This window comes from Protopterus annectens, chromosome 3.part1 (genome assembly GCF_019279795.1).
Source record: "Protopterus annectens isolate FY-2018-M chromosome 3.part1, PAN1.0, whole genome shotgun sequence".
In the NCBI taxonomy this organism is placed as follows: domain Eukaryota; kingdom Metazoa; phylum Chordata; order Ceratodontiformes; family Protopteridae; genus Protopterus; species Protopterus annectens.
In genome coordinates, this window is record NC_056732.1 from 1,893,126,817 (window position 1) to 1,893,134,023 (window position 7,207).

The following is a 7,207-nucleotide window of genomic DNA, read 5'->3' on the forward strand; positions in this document are numbered from 1 at the left end:
TGAAACATCAACAAGGCATCTTTATTCCTCCCACATGGAAAGCACCAGAGATCTGCTAGCTAAAATGATTTATCTGGACTAGTGCTTTGTACTCTTGTTTCTTGTTAGCCCTGTCACCCTTTGGTTCACAGGTGGAATAACCGACCTGACTTGAGCCTTCTATATTACTTTTATTTTCTCATTTCTGCAAGAGGAGTTCCCTCCAAGCATCTCCGCCTCACCCCAAGAGGCATGAGTGGAGAGCTTCCTGGTGTCCCTTTCAGTATGCCCATATGTGCATGCAACCCGTTCATCTCCACTGGGATGAGAATGTGCCACACTCCTTCGCTCCATCCCCCTCCCTGCCTGGCTTATCTTGTGCCAGGAACATAGACTCCCAATTGCCTGAGATGCAGTTGAAAATCCTCTTGCACCACAGAGCCAGGGAAGTTTCATTTTATGAAATGGACCAAGAGTTTTGGTGGCCCAGTTTTTTTCTTGAGTCAGATTTTTTTTTCTTCCAGTTCTTACAGATGTGCTGTCTAGAAAAATCTTTGACATTATTGGCTTTCTTGCCCATGCTGCCTGCCAGCCATCAGACAATGTCTTTGTTTGGTGGTCCCATTCATTCCCCATCACTCAGTTGAGCTGGACTTGAGCAGGACAATCACACCCAGAAAAATTAAACAACACATTTGCTATGGCATATGGGTAAAAACTGCTGTCACTGCCAATGTGTATTAGGTAACATGTGTTAGTGCTAAACACAGCACTGTTTATAGAGCTGTACCTCTAAACTGTGCCTGCTTTTCAGAAACATCCCTGGTTTTCATGCAAATTTTAGCTCTGTCCTTCTTTATCCCTCCTAAAACTGATGACTTCTGCAGAAGAGGTTATGAATTACACTTAATAAAGGTCCAAAATTATGGATAAAGACTTATTTTACTTCAGAAAATGTTTAGTAAGTGACATTATCTTAGTCCATCAATATGTCAAGTTAACAATAGTAATATTTTAAAAGTGTCCCTGATTATGTTGTAATGGTGGATAACAGGAAGAGTGCTGATAAATATATCCAAACATTCTGAACATATACTCTGATTCAGCCTTTCTTTCCACTAAATAATGTCTGTGTGGTATGAGAGGCTTAGTTATTTTATTGCTGATTGTTGGCATTGCTCAAACAGATATTTTGGGCAGTATTTCTACATTTTTCACTTCTGTGTCTTATTGTAACTAGAGGGATGCTTAGGTGAGATAACATGAATTAGTACTTATTGGATCTTACACTGATCAACCAGATGAGGTTGACATTTCTGCTTGTAATTCTGTTTCTGATTATATTCAGTAGTTGCCCGAATGAGATAAACAGTATTACTTGCAGACTATTACCAGCAGGGAGCTACCATACATTTAGGGTAATATTTGTCAATCATGTGTTGAATTTAGATGGGAGGAAGGGCTCAGTAATATACAATTACACTATTTCTACTGAATTACTCAGGTCGTCTCCTTAGTGATGATAATGAGTCTGTGTTACATAGCTGTACAAGGTAATGTAATGAATGCCTACTCAACACGCTATGTGCAGCAATTATCACCTGTGTCTGAGCATGCCGAACTGTAAAGAAATGCAGGTAATTATCACACAATAAGTGCAGTTATAATATAGCAGTGAGTTATTATCACTTTTCAGGTAAAACTCTCAGCAGCTGTCACTGTTATTCACATAAGTAGAAGTCGTTATCACATTGATGAATGCACAATCCAGATTTGGGTTTTTGTCTACATGCAGTCCTTTCAAGCCCCCCACACACGTTCTTTATGTCATTTTTACAATTTGTTTGATATAAAGTCCCCATTGTGGTTATATGCTTCATATTTTTGTGAACTACTGTCTGACATGGCTCCAGCAATTCTAACCATATGAGTTCTGTCCTTGAGCCAGTTTGCAACCCATCTAGTGACATAGGGGTTTATATTTAAGCTGGTGAGCTTATCTATAATGCCCGAGTGGGGTATTGTATCGAAGGCTTTTGCGAGGTCCAGGTAGGCTGTGTGGACCACCTTCCCCTTGTCAATGGCCTTGGTGACTGTTTCAAAGAAATCGACCAGGTTTAAGAGGCAGGATCTGCCCTTAACAAAGCCGAACTGGGTAGGATCCAGTGTCTGTAGGTCCCCAATATCTTTATTTATGAGGTCCATGATGATCCTTTCCATAGCTTTGCAGACCAAGCTAGTCAGGCTTATGGGGCGATAGTTTCTAGGATCTGTTGAGGCACCACCTTTGTGGAGAGGGACCACTGTTGCTGTACGCCACTCTTTGGGTACATATCCTGTGGTAAGGCTGAGATTGAACAGTAGTTTTATGTTTGGATTTAGCTCTTCTTGGAGTTCATGTAGGATGCAGCCTATGACACCGTCTGGTCCCATTGATGCTGTGTTTTTTGCTTTGGAGAGGGCGGCTGTTACCTGAGCATCTGAGATGTCAGGGGGGCAGCACTCTGCTGGGATAGATATTTGCCCTTTTGGTGGGGAGGGGGGGGGAGAAGTTTGCGCTGAACCTGTCAGCTAAGGTGTTGGCAATGTCTGTGGGTTCGGTGTATTTTTTGTCATTTTGGACTAATTCTGAGCATATCTGGGAATTCCTACCCAGGTTCCCAACATAACTAAAGAAAGCCTTGTGATTATCCTTAGTGTTCTGTGCAATTTTTCTCTTGAAGCTGGCCTTAGATGATTTTATGAGTGCCCGTAGTTTTTTGCTAATACTGATCAGAGATGCCTTCCCTTTTTGGGATTTTGCTCTATCATGTAGTAGCTTCCTCTTTCTATTGTATAGTTTGTTTATGGCTGGGGTCCACCAGACAGGACGCCTGCCTTTGGAGGATTGGGTCTTGGTTTTATTTGGGATTGCATGATCCATGCATTCCTGAAGTTGTTCATAGAATGCGTTTATAAAGGATTCTGCGGTCTGGGCCATATTTTCCACAGGCCCAGGGGCTTTGAAGGATTCCACCTCAGTTTTGAGGAGTGTGAAATGTGCTTTAGAGAAGTTTTTCACTGTGGTTTTCTGGGCAGGGTGTGGGGTCGGGATGTGAATATCCAGTGAGATTAGTTTATGGTCTGATCTTACCAGTGAGGGATACACTTCTGGTCTGGAGCATAGAGTCCCCATGTTGGTGATGATAAGGTCCAGTATGTTTTCCCCTCTTGTGGTAGTGGTAACAAGTTGTTCCATAGCATTTGAATTTATAAATTCTAGGAACCTTTGGGCTAGGGTGTTGTAGCTAGAGTAACGCTCCCAGTCTATGTTTGGGTAGTTGAAGTCGCCCAATATAATGGTGTTTGGGGAGACCTTCATATTTTCCAGTGTTCTCAGGAAGGCCGAGTGGGGTTCCTGGGTTTGGGAGGGTGGTCTGTAGCAGGCTATAAACTGGAAGGCAGTTTTCCCCACTGTTAGTTGCACATGGATAGTCTCTGATGCTTCGTGCTGTGCCACCAACCTGGAGGTGTGGGTATCTTTGATGAATATTGATACTCCCCCTCCTTTTCTGGTTCAGTCCAAGTTTTGGGGCCGAAAAGCATGGTATGAGGTATAACCTGGTAGTGCTGGGGTGCTCTTGGGAGTCTTGAACCAAGTTTCTGTTACTGCACGGATATCGATGTTCTCCATGCTAAGGAGAGTTTTGAGTGCTTGCATCTTGAGGTTTAGACTTCTGGCATTGAGTAGCATTACTCTTAGTTTCTTATCCGTTGTGATACCTATGGAGGTGGGTTTGTCTTTTGAGCCTTGCCTAAAAAAGGCACTATGGGGGTAACAAGATACTTTGCCAATATCCAAAAGCCCAGGGATGACAGGTGCAAGCCGCCCTAGTGAAGCATCGTGGCTTGTCGAGCATGTCATCCCAGGCTGACAGGCATTGGATCCCCTTTGAATGACACCAATACTTAAGCCAATTGTTGAAATTGATCATCTTGTCTTCATATTGTGGCATCATTCTTGGTGAGGGTAAGATGCTACTCAAGGTCAGGGTCATACTAGCCTGGGCTACATGCTCAGAGAGCTCCTCTATGTCTCTTTTCATGTAGTCCAGGGAGGTACGTCTCAGGTCATTCACACCAGCATGGACAATGACTGAGTCATATTTGTACTGGCCTTGGAATGACCTGAGTGCTTGTGTTATGTGGCGGATCCTAGTGCCCAACAGGCAGCTCACTGTGACCTTCTCCTTGTTCAGCCTGGTGAGCGGGACGTCAGTGTGCCTGACGATAGAGTCACCTATTACAAGTGTATCAGGTGTGTTGTTTAGCCTTAAGGGCTGTGACTGTTCGGCACACTGGCTTTGTGAGCTATGTGTTGCACGTGTTTTGTTTTGGGGTAGCGGTTGCTTGGGTGTGTGCTTTGAAGGCCTCTGCTGCTTAGGCAGATTTTTATTTAGAGCCTCTGAGTATGTTTTTGTGTGTTTATGTGTTTGGTTTGCTGTCGTGGTAGGTCTATGTGAGACTGGAATTGTAGTGAGTGTGGTTTCCTTCTCCTCCTGACTGGTTACGCCAGTACTGAGTTGAGAGAGCATAGCCTCCAGTTTGGGTATATGGTTGCATCTCTCACATGTGTTGGAATTTGTTGGGAGGAGGAGAGGGTTGTCTGTGTACATGAGGCAGTTGTAACATTGCCTCAAGATTCCCAGATTCACCAGCTTGACCGGAGAGGAGATTGACAACTGACCTTTGGACATGCTAGAATAGTATTGGGAATTCCTTTATAATTGAAAAAAGGGCCAATGGGGAACAAGGTGCTCAAGGGGAGTTTGTGAGGATGTAGTACTTTTAATTTTTTAGTGCTGACTTATATAATTGCTTTAGTGAGCCAGTGCCAGGTAACTTAAATGCAATGTGTTACAGGTAACATAAATGCAAAAATGACAAACAGTAACTTTCTTTCAAGTGAAACAAGGAAATAAGTACAGTAAGTACAGATATCACAGTTTATTTAGTCTTGTAGGATTATTAAAATTATACATTTGCCATATTTCTCATTATTAAGCCCATATCATTACAAGGAGCTTGGAGGTGACACAAATGAGCCATAGTTTTGCAGCTGACATTAAGCCACACAACTTGAACACTGACATGCAGTCTCTGTCTATTACAGGTGATGAGATATTATGCTTTATCAGTTATGAGAAATATAATATCAGTCATATTTCTGTGAATATCTCCATAAAGGAGCATCACACAGTTATGGTTAAGGTATAATTTTAAAGTTGACATTCATACACACAAATTAAATACAAATTGTATGGGCCTACATGGTACATTGACCAAAATATTGTGTTTTGCTTTTCCAAAAATGTAAAAAATATGCACAATATCAACATTCCTTGCCAAATATTTAATAATGACTTTGATATGCACTATCAACATTTATACTGTTGGAAAAGTCAGTGTCTGCTGAACAACTTTCGCATTTACATTTTTAGTCTAGCTCTTATAGTTAAAGAGTTATGAACATTTGTTTTCTGTATAGTATTACAAATGGATTTTCTGAAAATGAGCTCAGGCTGCACTGTTGTTCCTATGGTGGAATTAAGCAGACAGCTTTTCCTGAGCTGCTCCGGAGTGAATGAGTTAAGTGAGGGCATTGTACCCCCCTCTTCCTTCATGCATCTCTGATTAGAAGACTTATCACTCCCTACAAACTGAAATATCCAACACCCGAATATAATTTTTTTCTAGAATACCTGACAATATCTCCCTGCCTACTGTCCAATTAGGATAGGGGGTATGGTAAGCTCACCAGTACTGAGCTAAACTGTCATTTTCCGGGCTTTGAGTTAAACGTCAGGTCAATTTTTTGCCCACACACACACATCAGGACACATTTCAATCAACCATGTATAATAAATGAAAAAATATCATACCTTGAGTACTTTCTTCTCAGTAATAAAAATGTACAATCTTTACGAAGTCTTTTAAGGCAAACAGCCAATCCTGAGTACTGAATATGTTGACTATGGTTATCTGAGACTCTCTGTCTCACTCAGCGACTGTTAAAGTAAGCTTTAAAGTTATGATGTTGTCTCTCTCTCTCTCTTTCTTTATTTTCAGTTTTACTTAGGAATTATCATGTGATGCTTTTAATTTATTTTCAGTTTTCTGAGGTGTTAACAGCTGGTGAAATGTTGATGGTTCCACCCTGTGGTTAAAAATTGTAATACAGAAGACAGCAACAGAATTAAAGCCTCACCTCTAACTAACTACATTCAGTACTTAGTCTGTGATCAAATAAAGAGTGACATTTTATTTATATTCTCTGTCAATGGATTAATTACAGCTAAGGAAACATTTAACCTATTTAATTACCGTAGTGCATTCTGTATTGACTGTATTCAGGAAACTGTAAAGTAAAGAAACAAATCTTGGCTATGTCAATGTTAAATTTAGCAGGCTTAGAGAAAAAAAAAGTATGGCACAGATATCTGAACAAGTAGCAGACTTTTCTTTTGTACTTGATGATCAGAAGGCTATGGATTCTGTTCCCACCCTGGGAGACTGAATTCATTTGTCTAGCATGCACAGAGAAATGAAGCCATACTCTGTTGACAAACTGCTTCCTGCAGTCCAGGGTTTATCTGTATTTATCCATAGTATGAATTCACAAAATATCTTTCAACTGTCCAGATTTTTGTCTCAAATTTTTGGTCCTTCACTCATAAAATGTGTGGTTAACTAAGGACTGAAATCACCAAATAGCCTTCAGAAAATGCACGCTAATGCAAATACTGTAATTCTAGCAACTTAGTTTACAAGAGCAATATTTAAAATTTGTCCTTGGTTTTGGGCCTTTGTCACCCCAGTATTTTAGGCTTTTTTTCAGATTTCTTGTGCTATGAGGTAGAGATGTACAGAACAATTTACTTAACCAAATAGTGCTCTGGGGCAGTTGACAAACTGAGCTACTTTCCTCAATGGCCCCCTTGACCAAGTGCATAATAACTACCTATAAACACTCCTAAGCTTTTAAAGAGTATCATTTAGCTGTGCATTGCAGAGTATTTTTTATTTCTTTTTATAAGCAATTTTACATAATTTTGTAGCAGGTAACAAGAAATATATAGAGGTGCAATGTGATTGTGGAGCAGCTTTTCAATTACCAGAGGTATTTTCCCTCATTTCATGTACACATCAGAATGCATGTCCAAACATCACTGCTTACTCTGTAATCAAC

The 7,207-nt window shown here is 40.7% G+C and overlaps 1 protein-coding gene across 1 annotated transcript in view; it reads right to left on the reverse strand.

Annotated features, from left to right (window-relative positions):
- The window catches only part of LOC122798810 (single-pass membrane and coiled-coil domain-containing protein 3-like), a 63,267-nt gene extending 57,215 nt beyond the window's left edge, over positions 1-6,052 (reverse strand). The window contains exon 1 of the mRNA XM_044067932.1: positions 5,901-6,052. The gene's annotated coding sequence lies outside the window, so the exon portion shown is untranslated. The remainder of the gene's footprint in view (positions 1-5,900) is intronic.
- Between the last annotated feature and the right edge of the window lie 1,155 nt (positions 6,053-7,207).